The following is a 17,451-nucleotide window of genomic DNA, read 5'->3' on the forward strand; positions in this document are numbered from 1 at the left end:
ATTTTTTGCCTTAAGCAGACTAAAACAATATTAGTATGATTCATGTCATAGTGTACTTTCCATGTCTTCTAGGAGTTTCATAGTTTCTGGTCTAATGTTTCCATTTCTAATCCACTTGGAACTTTTTTTTTTTAATATATTTGTGAAAGTGAAAGTGAAGTTACTCAGTCGTGTCCGACTCTTTGTGACCCCATGGACTGTAGCCTAAAGGTTCCTCTGTCCATGGAATTCTCCAGGCAAGAGTACTGGAGGGGGTTGCCATTTCCTTCTCCAGGGGATCTTCCTGACCCAGGGATCGAGCCCCAGGCTCCCACATTGCAGGCAGACGCTTTACCGTCTGAGCCAACAGGGAAGCCCTATATTTGTGAGGAAGTATTCTAATCTCACTCTTCTACTTGTACCAGTCCTTTCATCCAAGCAGCACCACTTATTGAAGAGAATTTTCTCCTTTGTAACTTCTTGTCTCCTTTGTCATAGATTGACCACAGTGTGGTGGGTTTATTTTGGGTTACCTATTCTGTTTCATTGAGCTCAACATTTGTTTTTCAGTACCATTCTGCTTTGATCACTGTAGCTTTGTATTACAGACTGAAGTCGGGGAACCTGATAATTTAAGCTTTGTTTTTCACTCACAAGATGGCTTTGACCATTCGAGGTATTTTGTAGCTCAGTATAAAGTTTAAGATTGTTGGTTCTCAGTTCAGTTCAGTTCAGTTCAGTCGCTCAGTCGTGTCCGACTCTCCGCGACCCCATGAATCACAGCATGCCAGGCCTCCCTGTCCATCACCAACTCCCGGAGCACACTCAAACTCATGTCCACAGAGTCGGTGATGCCATCCAGCCATCTCATTCTCCGTCGTCCCCTTCTCCTCCCGCCCCCAACCTTTCCCAGCATCAGAGTCTTTTCCAGTGAGTCAACTCGTCTCATGAGGTGGCCAAAGTATTGGAGTTTCAGCTTTAGCATCAGTCCCTCCAATGAACATCCAGGATTGATCTCCTTTAGAATGGACTGGTTGGATCTCCAATGTCTTGGGTATTTTGATAGAGTTTCAACTGAATCTGTAAATCACTTTGGGTAGTATGGACATGTTGACACTGTTAATTCTTCCAATCTCAGATCATGGAATATCTTTCCATTTCTTTGCAATATTCTCAACTTCTTTCATCAGTGTTTTATAGTTCTCAGATTGTAGATCTTTAATATCCTTGATAGAGTTTATTCCTGGTATCTTATTCTACTTGATGTGATTGTAAATGAAATGGTTTCCTTACTTTTTCTTTCTGATAGTTCAATATTAATGTATGAAAATGGAAAAGATACCTATATATTAATCTTGTGTCCTGCAGCTTAATTCATGCATTAGTTCCAATATAATAGCTTTTGGTGGATACTGTTGGATTTTTTTTACATATAATACCATATCATTTGCCAATAGTGACAATTTCACCTGTTCCCTTCCAATTTGAATGCCTTTTATTTCTTTTCCTTATCTGATTGCTGTGGTTAGTTGTTCCAATACTATCTTAAAATGAAGTGGTGAGAGGGTCATCTTTGTCTTGTTCCTGATTTTAGAGGAAAACGTCTCTGTTTATCACCATTAAGCATGATATTAGCTATTAGTTGTGAACTTGTCACACATGGACAAGGAGATGGCAAGAGTGAACATCGACATTTTAGGAATCAGTGAACTAAAATGGACTGGAATGGGAGAACTCAATTCAGATGACAATTATATTTACTATTGTGAGCAAGAATCCCTTAGAAGAAATGGAGTAGCCCTCATAGTCAGCAAAAGAGTTCAAAATGCAGTACTTGTGTCCAATCTCAAATACAACAGAATGATCTCTGTTCATTTCCAAGGCAAACCATTCAGTATCATAGTAATCCAAGTCTATGTCCCAACCAGTAATGTGGAAGAAGCTGATGTTAAACAGTTCTATGAAGACCTACAAGACCTTCCTGAACTAATACCTAAAAAGATGTCCTTTTCATCATAGGGGACTGGAATGCAAAAGCAGGAAGTCAAGAGATAACTAGAATAACAGTCAAATTTGGTGTTGGAGTACAAAATGAAGCAGGGCAAAGGCTAACAGACTTTTGCCAAGAGCACTCACTGGTCATAGCAAACACCCTCTTCCAACAACACAAGAGGAGACTCTACACATGGACATTACCAGATGGTCAATACCGAAATCAGATTGATTATATTGTTTACAGGGAAATATAGAGAAGCTCTATACAGTCAGCAAAAACAAGACCAGGAGCTGACTTTGGCTCACATCATGAACACCTTATTGCCAACTTCAAACTTAAATTGAAGAAAGTGGGGAAAACGACTAGACCATTCAGGTATGACCCAAATGAAATACCTTATGATTACTTCCCTGGTAGATCGGATGGTAAAGTGTCTGCCTGCAGGGAAGGAGACTGACAACCCACCCAGTACTCTTGCCTGGAAAATTCCATGGAATGAGGACCCTGGTAGGCTACAGTCTATGGGGTCACGAAGAGTGGGACACGACTGAGCGACTTCACTTTCACTTTATGATTATACAGTGGAAGTGACAAATAGATACAAGGGATTAGACCTGAGAGACAGAATACCTGAAGAAATTTGGCAGAAGTTCATGGCATTGTACAGGATGCAGTGATCAAGAACATACCCAAGAAAAAGAAATGCACAAATCAAGATGACTGTCTGAGGAGGCCTTATAAATAGCTGAGAAAAGAAGAGAAGCTAAAGACAAAAGGGAAACGGAAGGATATACCAATTTGAATGCAGAGTTCCAGAAGAATAGCAAGGAGAGGTAAGAAAGCCTTCCTCAGTGAACAATGCAAAGAAATAGAGGAAAACAATAGAATGGGAAAGGCTACAGATCTTTTCAAGAAAATTAGAGATAGCAAGGGAACATTTCATGTAAAGATGGGCACAATAAACGACAGAAATGGTATGGACCTAACAGAAGCAGAAGATATTAAGAAGACGTGGCAAGAATATACAGAGAACTATACAAAAAAGATCTTCATGACCCAGATAATCACGATGGTGTGATCATCAGCCTAGAGCCATATATCCTAGAAAGCGAAGTCAAGTGGGCCTTTGGAAGCCTCACTGCAAACAAAGCTAGTGGAGGACATGGAATTCCAGTTGAGTTATTTCAAATCCTAGGAGATGATGCTGTGAAAGTGCTGCACTCAGTATGCCAGCAAATTTGGAAAACTCAGCAGTGGCCACAGGACTGGAAAAGGTCAGTTTTCATTCCAGTCCCAAAGAGAGGCAATGCCAGATAATGCTCAAACTACCGCACAGTTGCACTCATTTCAGACGCTAGCAAAGTAATGCTCAAAATTTTCCAAGTCAGGATTCAACAGTACACTAATTGTGAACTTCTAGATGTTCAAGCTCCTTTTAGAAATGGCAGAGGAACCAGAGATCAAATTGCCAACATTCATTGGATCATAAAAAAATGAAAGAATACCAGAAATCATCTACTTCTGCTTTATTGATTATGCCATGACTTTGACTGTGTAGATCACAACAAACTGTGGAAAATTTTTCAAGAGATGGAATACCATATCACCTTACCTTCGAGCTGAGAAATCTGTATGCAGGTCAAGAAGGAACTGGACAAGGAACAGACTGTTTCCAAATCAAGAAAACAGTACATCAAGACTGTATACTGTTACCCTATTCAACTTCTATGCAGAGAACATCATGCAAAATGCCAGACTGGATGAACCACAAGCTGGAATCAAGATTTCTGAGAGAAATATCAATAACTCAGATACACAGATGAGACCACCCTTGTGGCAGAAAGTGAAGAAGAACTTAAGAGCCTCTTGATGAAAGTGAAAGAGGAGAGGGAAAAGGCTGGCTTAAAACTTAACATTCAGATAAAGAAGATCATGGCATTTGGCCCCTTCACTTCATGACAAATATATGGGGAACAAGTGGAAACAGTGTGAGAACATTTTTCTGGGCTCCATAATCACTGCAGATGGTGACTGCAGTCATGAAAGTGAAAGACATTTGCTCCTTGGAGGAAAAGCTATGACCAAACTAGACAGTATGTTAAAAAGCAGAGACATTCCTTTGCTGACAAAGGTCCGTATAGACAAAGCTATGGTTTTTCCAGTAGTCATGTATGGATGTGAGAGTTGGACTATAAAGAAATCTCAGAGTCAAAGAATTGGTGCTTTTGAACTGTGGCGTTAGAGAAAACTCTTGGAAGTCCCTCAGACTGCAAGGAGATTAAACAAGTCCATCCTAAAGGAAATAAGTTCTGAACATTCATTGGAAGGACTGATGCTGAAGCTGAAACTCCAATACTTTGGCCACCTGATACGAAGAGCTGACTCATTTGAAAAGAAACTGATGCTGGGATAGATTGAAGGTGTCAGGAGAAGGGGATGACAGAGGATGAGATGATTGGACGGCATCACTGACTCGATGGACATGAGTTTGAGCAAGCTCTACAAGTTTGTGATGGAAAGGTAAGCCCGGAGTGCTGCAGTCCATGGGGTCACAAAGATTCAGACATTACTAAGTGAATGAAGTGAACTTGGGGCTTCTCACAAATGTTCTTCATTTTGTTGAGTTATGTCCTCTACGTACCTATCTTGATGAAAGTTTATACCATAAATGAATGTTAAATTTTGTTACATCCTTTTTCTTTATCTATCTATTAAGATGATCATGTGATTTCTTTTCTATAAATTGTTATTTCTTATCATTTAGTTTTTTGTTTTTTATTTGGGTCCTCTCTCTTTTCTCCTTAATGAGCCTAGCTGAAGTCTAGCAATTTTGTGCATCTTTTCATAGAATCAGCTTTGGGTTTCATTGACCTTTTCTATTTTTTTGGCCTGTATCATTTATTTGTACTCTGATATTTATTATTTCTTCTGCTGACTTTTTTTAAAATTTTTTTAAGTAGTTAATTTATTTTTTATTGGAGGCAAATTATTTTACAATATTATATTGGTTGGTTTTGCCATACATTGACATGAATTCGCCCCGGGTTTACATAAGTTCCCCCTCCTGAATCCCCCTACCACCTCCCTCCTCCCTTTATCCTCCCTCTGGGTCATCCCCGCACGCCAGCCCCGTTTGTCTTTCACTTGCCTTTCGTAATTCCTTTAGATGAAAGGTTAGGTCTTTTGTTTGAGTTTTATTTTCAAGGTATGCTTGTGTTACATCAGCTCCCTCTTGGGGAGGGAGCTTTTTCTCCATCTCACCGACATTGGAAAGTTTGTATTCTCATTAGTCTTGAAGTATTTCATGAATTCCTCTTTGAATTCTTTATTTACCCAGTGATTTTCTTTTTAACAGCATGTTATTTGGTGTCTATGCATTTGTGCTTTACCCATTTTTCTTCCCATAATTGATTTGTAGTGTCATATTATTGTGGTCTCAGTTCAGTTCAGTTCAGTTCAGTCGCTCAGTCGTGTCCGACTCTTTGCGACCCCATCAACCACAGCACGCCAGGCCTCCCTGTCCATCACCAGCTCCCGGAGTACACTCAAACTCATGTCCACAGAGTCGGTGATGCCATCCAGCCATCTCATTCTCGGTCGTCCCCTTCTCCTCCCGCCCCCAACCTTTCCCAGCATCAGAGTCTTTTCCAGTGAGTCAGCTCGTCGCATGAGGTGGCCAAAGTATTGCAGTTTCAGCTTTAGCATCAGTCCCTCCAATGAACACCCAGGATTGATCTCCTTTAGAATGGACTGGTTGGATCTCCTTGCAGTATAAGGGACTCTCAAGAGTCTTCTCCAACACCACAGTTCAAAAGCATCGATTCTTCGGCGATCAGCTTTCTTCACAGTCCAACTCTCACATCCATACATGACCACGGGAAAAACCATTGCCTTGACTAGATGGACCTTGGTTGGCAAAGTAATGTCTCTGCTTTTTAATATACTATCAAGGTTGGTCATAACTTTCCTTCCAAGGAGCAAGCGTCTTTTAATTTCATGGCTGCAATCAGCATCTGCAGAGTATTTTATAAAATTTCTATCTGCTTAAATTGGATCAGATTTGTTTTCTGGCCTAGAATGTGATCTTTCCTGGAGAATGTGCCATGTGAACTTGAAAAGAATGTTTATTCTGCTGTTTTTCAGAAGAAATTCCATGGGCAGAATAGCCTAGCAGACTGCAGTCCATGGTGTTGCAATGAGCTGACAACCTGAGCAACTGAGCATACGCACACATGCTGTCCAGATATCCATTAAGTCCAGCAAGTCCACTGTGTCGTTTAAGGCCTCTATAGCTTTCTCGATCGGAGAAGGCAATGGCAAGCCACTCCAGTACTCTTGCCTGGAAAATACCATGGATGGAGGAGCCTGGTAGGCTGCAGTCCATGGGGTCGCTAAGGGTCAGACACAACTGAGCGACTTCACTCTCACTTTTCACTTTCACACATTGGAGGAGGAAATGGCAACCCACTCCTGGAGAATCCCAGGGAAGGTGGAGCCTGGTGGGCTTCTATCTATGGGGTCACACAGAGTCGGACACGACTGAAGTGACTTAGTGGCAGCAGCAGCAGCAGCTTTCTTGATATTCTGGCCATTGAAGTAAGCGGGATGGTAAAGTCACCTGCTGTTACTGTACTGCTCTTAGACTCTCCCTTTATATTTGTTAGTGTTTTCTTTATATATTTCAGTTCAGTTTAGCCCAGTCACTCAGTTTTGTCCAGCTATTTGAGACCCCATGGACTCCATCATTCCAGGCTTCCCTGTCCATCATAGTTCCTGGAGCTTGCTCAAACTCATGTCCATAAGTCAGTCATGCCATCCACCCATCTCATCCTGTCGTCTCCCTCTCCTCCTGCCTTCAATCTTTCTCAGCATCAGAGTCTTTTCCAATGAGTCAGTTCTTCACATCAGGTGGACAAAGTATTGGAGTTGCTTCAGCATTAGTCTCTCCAATGAATATTGAGGAATGATTTCCTTTAGGATGGACTGGTTTGATCTCCTTGCAGTCCAAGGGGCTTTCAAGAGTCTTCTCCAGCACCACAGTTCAAAAGCATCAAGTCTTCTGTGCTCAGCTTTCTTTATGGTCCAAATCTCAATTTCATACATGACCACTGGAAAAGCCAAAGCTCTGACTAGATGGTCCTTGGTCAGTTTGTATATTTAGGTGCTCCTTTATTGGACATATATATATATTAACAGATATGTTCTCTGGTATGAGTTCTGCTACAGCCATCTTGCTTCCATTTGCCTGACATATCTTTTTCCATCCGCTCACTTTCAATCTGAGTGTGTCTAGCTTATGAGTCTCTTCTGGGTAGAAGATTGAAATCTTATTTTTTATGTAATCAGCTACCTATGTATTTTTATTGGTACATTTAGCCTATTGACATTTAAAGTAATTATTGATTGGTTTGTACTTAATTCCATTTTATTTCTTTTTTCCAATTTTTTTTCTTGTTAGTTCTTCCCTGTCCTCCCCCCGCCACACACACCCCGACCCCTTTTAGTTTCTTTGCGGTAGTTTGATGATTTATTTACTATGCTTTTGCCCTTTCTCTGCTTTGTAGTTTTTGTTCTTTCTCTGCTTGTGACTTTTGACTTGTGTTTAGCATGGGGATTGTATCATTTTATCTATAACTATATCTATTTATTTTAAATAGATTGTCCTTTAAGTTCAAACTCGTTTTAAAAGAGTATAGTTTTGCTCCCTTTCCCCACACTTTGTGTTTTTGATGTCATATTTTAATCTTCATGTTTATACCTTTCCTGATCATCTTTTTTTTCTATCTTTTAATATAAATCTTACCCTATTTAAGTTGTTGATCGATCTCCAGTCCTTACTACATATTTGTCATTAGTAGTGGTATTTGTCTTTTCTATGGATACTTACATTTTGCTATAGCCTTTTATTTTCTACTTTGAGAAGACCCTGTAGCATTTTGGGTGGATCTGTTTAGTACTGATGAATGTTTTTAGCTTTTCCTGGTTTGAAGAGCTCTTTATCTCTCTTTTGATTCTGAATGATGATTTTGCCGGGTAGAAAACCCTGATTCGCAGGTTTCTTCCCTTTTAGCACTCAAAGTATATCATGTCACTCTCTTATGATCTGTAAAGTGTTTATAAGAAAATCAGATGATAACGTTATGGGAATTCCTCTGTATATGGATGTTTTTATCTCTGCTTTTAAAATTCTATCTTTCACATTCCCATTTTCAGTATAATATGTCTTGATGTGGATCTATTTGGTTCATCTTGCTTGGGATGCTGTACTTATATCTGTTTCTACTTTCAAGATTGAGATGTGGATCTATTTGATTCATCTTGCTTGGGATGCTGTATCTATATCTGTTTCTACTTCAAGATTGAGATATTTCAACTGCAATTTCATAAATATATTTTCAATCCCTTCCCTCTCTCTTATCTCCTTCTGAGACCCCTGCAATGGGAATATTGATTTGCTTGACATTAACCCAAATATCCTTTATAGTATTATTATTTTTTAAAATTTTCTTTCATTTTTGCTATTCTGATTGAGTAATTTCCATTATTCTATCTTCCAGATCATTTATGCAGTCCTCTGTATGACCTGGTCCACATTTCTCCAGTTATGTATTTTGTTTCAATTACTCTATTCTTCAGTTCTGACTGGTCTTTTTTGAATTATTATTATTTTCTAGCTTTTCATTAAAATTTTCATTGTGCTCATCTATTCTTTCCCCTAATTCAGATAGCATTCTTACTAATAATGCTTTGACTTCTTTCCCTAGTAAAATGCTTATTTCACTATTTGTTCTTTAAAGGGTTTTCTCTTGCTCTTCAATTGAGACACATTCTTCTTTCTTCTCACATTGCTTGTCTTTTTTTCCGTCTTTATGAAATTAGGTGAAACAGTTACCTATGGCAGTCTTGAAGAGGCATCCTTATGTGGGAGCATCCCTATACATTGTGTGCCCAGAGACTCTAGTGAGAGAGCTGGATTTGATATGAACACAAGTCATGTCTTCCCTCAGTGTTTTCTGGCAGTTATCCCCTTGGTAGGAGGTGGTGCTAGAGGCGGGGGGACTAAGTTTGGAGCCAGGTTGGAGGCAGGGCTTCCCCCATGCCCACTGGCCATCATTACCCTGTCAGGAGCAGTGTCAAGTTCCAAACTGCTGGAGCAGAAGCCTTAAGGGAAGATCTCAGCTGACTCAGTTATCTTTAAACGTGTACTCTTCCGTATTCCACTCCTAGGATCCTCAGCCTCAGAGGGGAGCAATGGTAGAGTAAGAGTGGCTGGCGTGGGTATTCAGTGAAGGTCTGCACATAGGGTTTGGTGGTCTGATCACGGTCGGAGACCTGATGTTCCTCTGAGATAGAAAGCAGTCACTAGGAATGGCTTCTCTGTTCCTGCTCAGACACTCCTTGGGTGTGAGCTGCCACAGCGTCTCATGGCCACGCTTTGTCCTGGGTCACGGCAGTCCTCACTGCTGTGTGGGGTAAGTGATTCAGGAGTGTTTGCTTGACTCAAGCTGAGATGTGCATGGGGATGATTTGTGGGTTCTGTCTGGACAGCAAGCAGTCAGACAACCATGTGATTTCATTCCACCCTTTTACCCCGATTCAGGAGCAAGCAAACATTTGTGTGTTCCTCATAAGCCTAGTCCACACTCTCTGCAGCCTTTCTATTAGCCCCACTAGCCCTCCGACCAGCCAAAGGGGCTCATCTTCACATTAGACCCCAGAGCTGAGCTCCCTAATCTGTGGCTTGAACAGCTCACTCCCCAAGGTGGTTCCCCCCTTCCCTCTGAGACCTCTCCCAGGGCACATGTCCTGACCTCATCACTTATTTTCCCTTCCACCTCAATTTCCATGTATCTTACTTACAGCCTTGGTGGTACAGAGTCTTTCTGCTTGTCTCCACTTAGTTTTTAGTGAAAACTGACCCACAGGTGGATATCTATTTTGGTGTCTTTTTTGGGGGGATGTGAGTTTGTGTCCTACTCTGCCATCTTGATTTGGGTCTGTCATGTAAATCTTAATATATGCTCACAGTAATCTTGTTTGAGACCTACTGCCATAACTTCTAGTTAAGGTTATCCAAGAAAAATGGAGTCATTTTTACCTTCCGGCTCCAGTTATTAATCTTAAGGTAATTGCCTTTGAACTAAACTTCATAATTTATGTGGAGATTGACAATACACACACACACACACGCTAGACACACTGTGACTCAGCTTATTCCTTTGCAACATTCCAGAAGACTGAAATCAAAATATAGACAGCCTGCATTTCTTTCAGGATGCTGGGATAATTTAAATCCATTGTAAGACTGAAGTGCCTGCTTCCTGCCCACCTTAGCCACTCTTAACTCCTAGAGTCTTGTTTCTGGTTCCTCCACGTCACATTTCAGAGTCGGCAGCAATACGTTGGATCTGCTTATATTTGGAATTTACGTGACTTTACCTTCTACCACATCTCAGTGCCTTTCTGGAGAAAGTTCTATGCTTTTAAGGACTCATATGACTATACTGGGCCAAATTGTATAATACATGATAATCTCCTATTTTAAGATCCATAAATTTAATTATTCTGGTAAGTCCCTGTTGCCATGTGAGTAACTTATCACTGGTTTCAGAGACTTTAAAGTGGACGTCTTTGGGCAGACATGATTCTGTTTATCACCCTCCGGAATCAAAATTATTTAAAATATTTGGTTCACTGTATTTCCGTACATTTGCATTTGTTGTTAAACGATCAGGGTCCAGCTTGCATTAACTTGTTCAGTATTTTTTATTTTAACACGCGGTGTTGTTTTGTTTTGTTTGCAGTTTTTAACATCAGCAATGGAGATCATTGTACTTTGGGGTTCATTCTGTCCAGGGTCTGCTGCTGCTGCTGCTGCTAAGTCACTTCAGTCGTGTCCGACTCTGTGCGACCCCATAGACGGCAGCCCACCAGGCTCCCCCGTCCCTGGGATTCTCCAGGCAGGAACACTGGAGTGGGTTGCCATTTCCTCTGGAAGAGCGTAAAACTCTCTTCAATCATGGTAGTGCAGTGTTTCCTCAAATCACTGTCTCTTCCTCTCAAAATCTTATTTACGTATGAGAATCTTAAGCTTCAATTGTTTTCAGAGTTGTCGTATTTCCCTCTGGTTTTAATAGCAGTCAGATCCTGTTTCCTTCTTCCTTCTATTTAGGTGAATAGAAGAAAAATGCCTAATTCTGCACCGCCACCCCTCATTGCTAGTTTCTTATTTTATATCGATCTTAAACTCTCTCTGTTTAGGCCACATACATACGGCCATTGCATCTATATGTATATTTGGCACTTTGTATAGCCAAGCACTGTGTCTGACACTAGAGATGCATAGTTCAAAAGACACAATGGCCATATGTATGTTGCCTAAACAGAGAGAGTTTAAGATCGATAGACTCTTTGTTACTTTAAGAGCTAGACATTACTGTGAATATATCAGAAATGAATGTGTGAAAATTCATTTCTATTACCAACTTCTTGCACAACTTTGCCACTTGCAAACTGTCTCAGATTATAACTTTACTTCCATCTAATCATAAACAAATTTTGAGAGTAAACTATGCTGTCTGTAAATTCTTCTAGCATCCTTGGATGGGATCTTTTGTGAATTAAATATTGCTTCATATTTTATGGATATTTAATTGAAATAGTTATTTTCAGTTTAACCTTGGAAGAACTTTGAATTCATTGGCATATGTGTGTTTGAAAAATGTGAAGTTATTACTAGTGAAATTTTTACAAGGGCATTCTTTAATTCCAAATTTTGAATTAAAATCACTTAGAATTAAATTAAATTTTAATTAAAAGCACTCCTAGAACCACCATTAAGAAAAATTATGTTGCGAAGAGTTGGACATGACTTGGTGACTGAACAACATGTTGCATTGATTGAGCATGGATTGTTTTACATGTATCAGATCATCTTCCCTCATGTCAACCATGGAGTGAGAAAACAGCATATTGTAAAGTGTTCCTTTTCCAAGTCTAATGTGCAGAGGAATTACCTGGGGATCTTTTTAAAATGTAGATTATGGATCAATAGGTCTGGGGTCTAGACAACTTGCATGTCCAACAAGCTCCCCAGTCATGCTAATTTTGTTTCTCCAGGGACCCTACCTTGACGAGCAAAGCTGTGAATAAACCCATTAAACACAGAGTCTGGACATGTAAACTTTAGCCTCACCCCTGATGATTCGGCTGATGACCTAAAGCAACTTGTTTTGCCTCTGGGCTGAGTCTTTCCGTTTATGAAGAAAAAAAACTTGTTATATTACTTTTAATAATCAGCACACTACTGAACACTGAGGTTGAGATATTTCTCAAATTCACATGAGTAGAGACAACTCCTATTTTCTGATTTTAGGTTTTCTGATGGCAAGTTGAGCTTTCACTTTATCGTACAAGCAATAAAACCTGAACCCATTTATACAGAGCATCATAGCTGAAAATAAGAGAAATCACGCAGAGCTATTTTACAAGATACTTTGAGAAATTTTAGTAAATTGGACTGTTATTACTTTAATGGATTTTATATTTTTCATGCTATACCAATAGCTTTCTCTCTATTTTATTCATTTCCACTATTCATTACTTTTATACCACAGCCCTTTTTTCTGCTTTTAAACAACCCTTGACCAAGTGATAGCAGCACCTTTAAGAAAAGCTATTCTTCACAGCAGTCTTACATCAATGCCAGCTGTGATTTCATTTATATTGAATCACTGTAATTCCTGAAACAATTTATGGAGTTGTTTTTGCAATCCTGATTTAAACGTATATTTTCATGAAATCAAGGTATGTGGAGACCATATTCATCTGTGTTTTTCTACATTTCATTTTTGTAACTAAAGTTTGGCTGGCAGGTGTAAACTTATTGGTATGCCTTCATTGACTAGGAGAAGCGTTCTTCTGAAACAAGTGTGGAGAAAACTCTAAACACGCTTCTTTGCAAGTGTATTGTGTAGCTCAGTGTCTGTGTGGCTGTCCTTACAGCCTCTTCCAGTCTACACAATAGGGTTTGCAAATGGGTAAACAGGTGCATGCAGGCAAAGAACCAAATCTCCCCTCAAACACAAGTGACCAGTGTGCTTCTGTATATTTAGGCCAACTGATAGTTTTTTATTGACTGCAGATGGCTACTGACTACACAATAAAAAGCTTCCAGTTGACTGATTACATCCTTAAATTACCCTAAAATTTTTTATTCCTCATGGCTGGGAACTCTAATTTGTACTTAAATGGAGCAGGATAAATTTGAGCCCACATGAAGGCCTTATAACCCAGATATACCCTTGAAGCCAACAGAGATTTTAAGTCCCACTTATGGCCTCAGTCTGGTCTTGATATTTTAAGAACCGAAAGAAAAGAGCCAATTTTAACTCTACTCATCTTTCCCTAAAGTCTTCCCAGGTTTGTAAATAAGCGCTTCCTGGGGCCCAGTTGGAAGCACTGAAGGAGAGCCAGAGTCATAACATATATGTAAGTTATTTTATGTTTGAAACATTTCTTACAATAATCCTAGTTGAGCAAGTGCCTCAGAAAACATGGCAAGTGTGTTCTAGGTGTCAACCATGCTGAAAAAGACTGAGGGCAAGAGAAGGAAAAGACAGAGGATGAGATGGTTGGATGACATCAATGATTCAATGGACATAAGTTTGAACAAACTCCGGGAGATAGCGAAGGACGGGGAAGCCTGGCGTTCATGGGGTCACAAAGAGTCAGATTTGACTTAGCAACTGAATAAAAAGAACAATCCTTATTAAGCAACTTTATTTGGGGGGCCACATACATATATACCTGTATACACACATTCACACCTGCACACACATTAATGCAGGTTTTACCCTCCATTGTTCTATAATCATGATGAGAGTCCATATGAATTAATATAGAGCATACTTTGTCAACAAAGGTCCATCTAGTCACAGCTATGGTTTTTCCAATAGTCATGTATGGATGTGAGAGTTGGACTATAAAGAAAGCTGAGCACAGAAGAATTGATGCTTTTGAACTGTGGTGATGGAGAAGACTCTTGAGAGTCCCTTGGACTGCAAGGAGATCCAACCAGTCCATCCTAAAGGAAATCAGTTCTGAATAATCATTGGAAGGACTGATGCTGAAGCTGAAACTCCAATACTTTGTTCACCTGATGTGAAGAACTGACTAATTGGAAAAGACCCCGATGCTGGGAAAGATTGAAGGTGGGAGGAGAAGGGGACAACAGAGGATGAGATGGTTGAGTGTCATCACCAACTCAATGGACATGGGTTTGGGTAAACTCTGGGAGTTGTGATGGACTGGGAGGTCAGGCGTGCTGCAGCCCATGGGGTTGCAAAGAGTCGGAGATGACTGAGCAACTGAACTGAATTGAACTGAAAGAAGAATGTAATTGGAACTACAAAAATGCTATGAATAAAATGCTACTTTCTGAAAATAAGTAGACAATACTCTTCCTGATGTAGGGGGAGAGAGGACAGGGAAAAGGTCCTGGCCTTTCATCTGGGATAATTTTTGGTATCAAACTTGGGGCATTCTGTAACAGGTTAGCAATGTAATGTGGACACTATATTTGGGGACACATGATTTAGTTTCCATGTCAAATTTATCAATATATGATCAAATAAGATATTGGTGGCTCACTCCCCTATCCACTTTGGGCATCTTCAGTGTAAAATGAAGAGCTTGGATTTCACGATATCTGAATTCCCCTGTATCCCCTAAAATTCCGTAACAATTTTAAAAGCAGTTGAGAGGAATTTTAAGTATTGTTACTCCCTTTCCTCCCAAACCTCCACATTTTATGAACAATTCTTCTTTTATCTTTGAAGAATTATGCCATTAATTGACAGGTATATATTTATTTTACATATTCCCCAGACAGTAGAATGAAAGTTGCATAAGAGCAGGGTTTTCTTTGATTACTGTTATATCCTCAATGTCTGGCATGTAATATGCATTGATTAAATAATTCTTTAATGAATGATTGACTAAATCAGTAAATATCTTCCATTGCAATGATTTAAAAAAAATAATATATATGTGAAAGCTAACAGCCTCATTCTGCTTTATCCTGAAACAGTTTTTCGAAAGTAAAAATATCTGTTATTATATAATTTTAATTGTATCTAGTCAAAAGGAATAAATACTTCAGAGTCCAAAAAGTCAAAGAGTGATTCAGTGTGCAGAAAACAATACACTCTGTCCTTTCAGTGCAGCAACTTCCATCTTCCTGATATGTTACACAACAGGGTTGACAGAAAGCAAAATGATTATTCATACTGAAATGCGTCCATGAGTTTCCTGGTGGTCTGCTGCTGCTGCTGCTGCGTCACTTCAGTGGTGTCCGACTCTGCGTGACCCCATAGACAGAAGCCCACCAGGGTCCCCCGTCCCCAGGATTCTCCAGGCAAGAACACTGGAGTGGGTTACCATTTCCTTCTCCAATGTGTGAAAGTGAAAAGTGAAAGTGAAGTCGCTCAGTCATGTCTGACCCTTAGTGACCCCACGTACTGCAGCCTACCAGGCTCCTCCATCCATGGGATTTTCTAGGCAAGAGTACTGGAGTGGCTTGCCATTGCCTTCTCCGTCCTGGTGGTCTAGTGGTTAGGATTTGGCACTGACACTGCCATGGCCTACATTCAGTTCCTGGTTGGGGAACTGAGACCCTGCAAGCTGTGTGGTGTGGCCAAAAATAAAATAAAATAAAATCTTGTTTTCAATAATACAGAAGAGTAGGGTTTTTTTTTTCTTCAGCTTGCCAGAGATAGACAATCTAGTTAAAACACTAAATATCTTGTAATAATAAAATCATACTTTTACAAGATAAAATATTTGGTAGTAAAATAGTAAAAAAAAAAACAAAAAACCTAAAATGCTATAAAGCATTAGACAACTTTTTAATTGGAGAAAAAAGTTTTATAGTATAGTATAAAATATGGTCTTTTCTATTATAAAGACTATAAATAAATTTTGCAGAATAAATTCTAGATTAAGAAACAGTGGTCAGGAATATTTAAAGACCTAGAAATATCAATACATATAAATAAGTGGCAAAGAATGTAAAAATAAAGATCTGATATCAAAAGAGTAATGTTAGAACATTAAAGGTAAAATATTACCTATAAAATAAAAAATAAATAGGAAACAAATTTTAAAATACATGAAGATATACTCTCTGATAGGGATTTAGAAATTCATATATTTTTAGTTGTATCTTTTAGAAAACTGTTGCTGCTGCTAAGTCGCTTCAGTTGAATCTGACTATGTGTGACCCCATAGACAGCAGCCCACCAGGCTCCCCCCGTCTCTGGGATTCTCCAGGTGAGAACACTGGAGTGGGTTGCCATTTCCGTCTCCAATACATGAAAGTGAAAAGTGAAAGTGAACTTGATCAGTCGTGTCTGACTCGTAGGGACCCCATGGACTGCAGCCTACCAGGCTCCTCTGTCCATTGGATTTTCTAGGCAAGAGTACTGGAGTGGGTTGCCATTGCCTTCTCCATCTTTTAGAAAGAGTAATCAATATAAAATATCATTAAAAAATAATTTAAAACATTTTAGCTAAGCTCTTTTCAGCATATGTTATAAAATTTTTGGACCAGTTTTGAATTAGTGTTTTATAGTCAGCTTAATTTGTTATTATATGTATTGAAATTAGCTAATGAAATTAGCTAGTAAAATTCTTGACAACTTGCTTGATCGTACACTAATTAAAATTATATGCTAAATTACTAATGACAAAAAAGCATATAAATATAATGATAGATATTGTTGGTTTCCAAGATACAGTTTTCCAAGATATAAAATCTTTTAGATATATATTAATAATACATAACAAAAGGGGAAAGTAAGATGAATTAGCTATACCACATGCCTGAGTCAAAGCAGAATTATGTTAAATATTCAGAAGCAGAGCCATATATTTATTTAAAGAAAATTAATATCTCAGTGACTAATGTAATGCATAGGGAAACTATTGATTTCCTAGCATTTATTTTTGACAAAATAGGGGACAGAATATTAATATATGGAATAGTTTTAATTTGTTTTTTATCTGACACTCCAATCATCTTCATGTTCCTTAGGCACCGAATTTCTAAATGTTATGCATACACAATGTTAATTGCATTTGTGTTAACTTGGTGTGGCAGTTTCTAAGGTAGACCCTGCTGCTCCCCACTGCCTGTTGCTAACCTTCTTGGGGAGTGGGATCTGTGACTTGTTTCTAGCTAGTACTTTACTGCAAAGGTGATAGAGTGTCACTCTGTTATTACTTGACATAAGCAGGTCACCTTAGTGGGGAGGCCCACATGGCCAACAGCCAGGAGGGAACCAAAACCCTCACTCTAACAGCCAAGGAGGAACTGAATTCTGATAACGACACAAACGTGGAAGTGGATCCTCCCCTAGCTGTTGGCCTTGAATTCTTAATGACATCCTTGTCAGAGAGTCTGAAGCAGGGGACCC

The sequence above is a fragment of the Moschus berezovskii genome, chromosome 8, assembly GCF_049115385.1.
Source record: "Moschus berezovskii isolate FMDL1 chromosome 8, NW_MosBer_1.0, whole genome shotgun sequence".
Taxonomy (NCBI): domain Eukaryota; kingdom Metazoa; phylum Chordata; class Mammalia; order Artiodactyla; family Moschidae; genus Moschus; species Moschus berezovskii.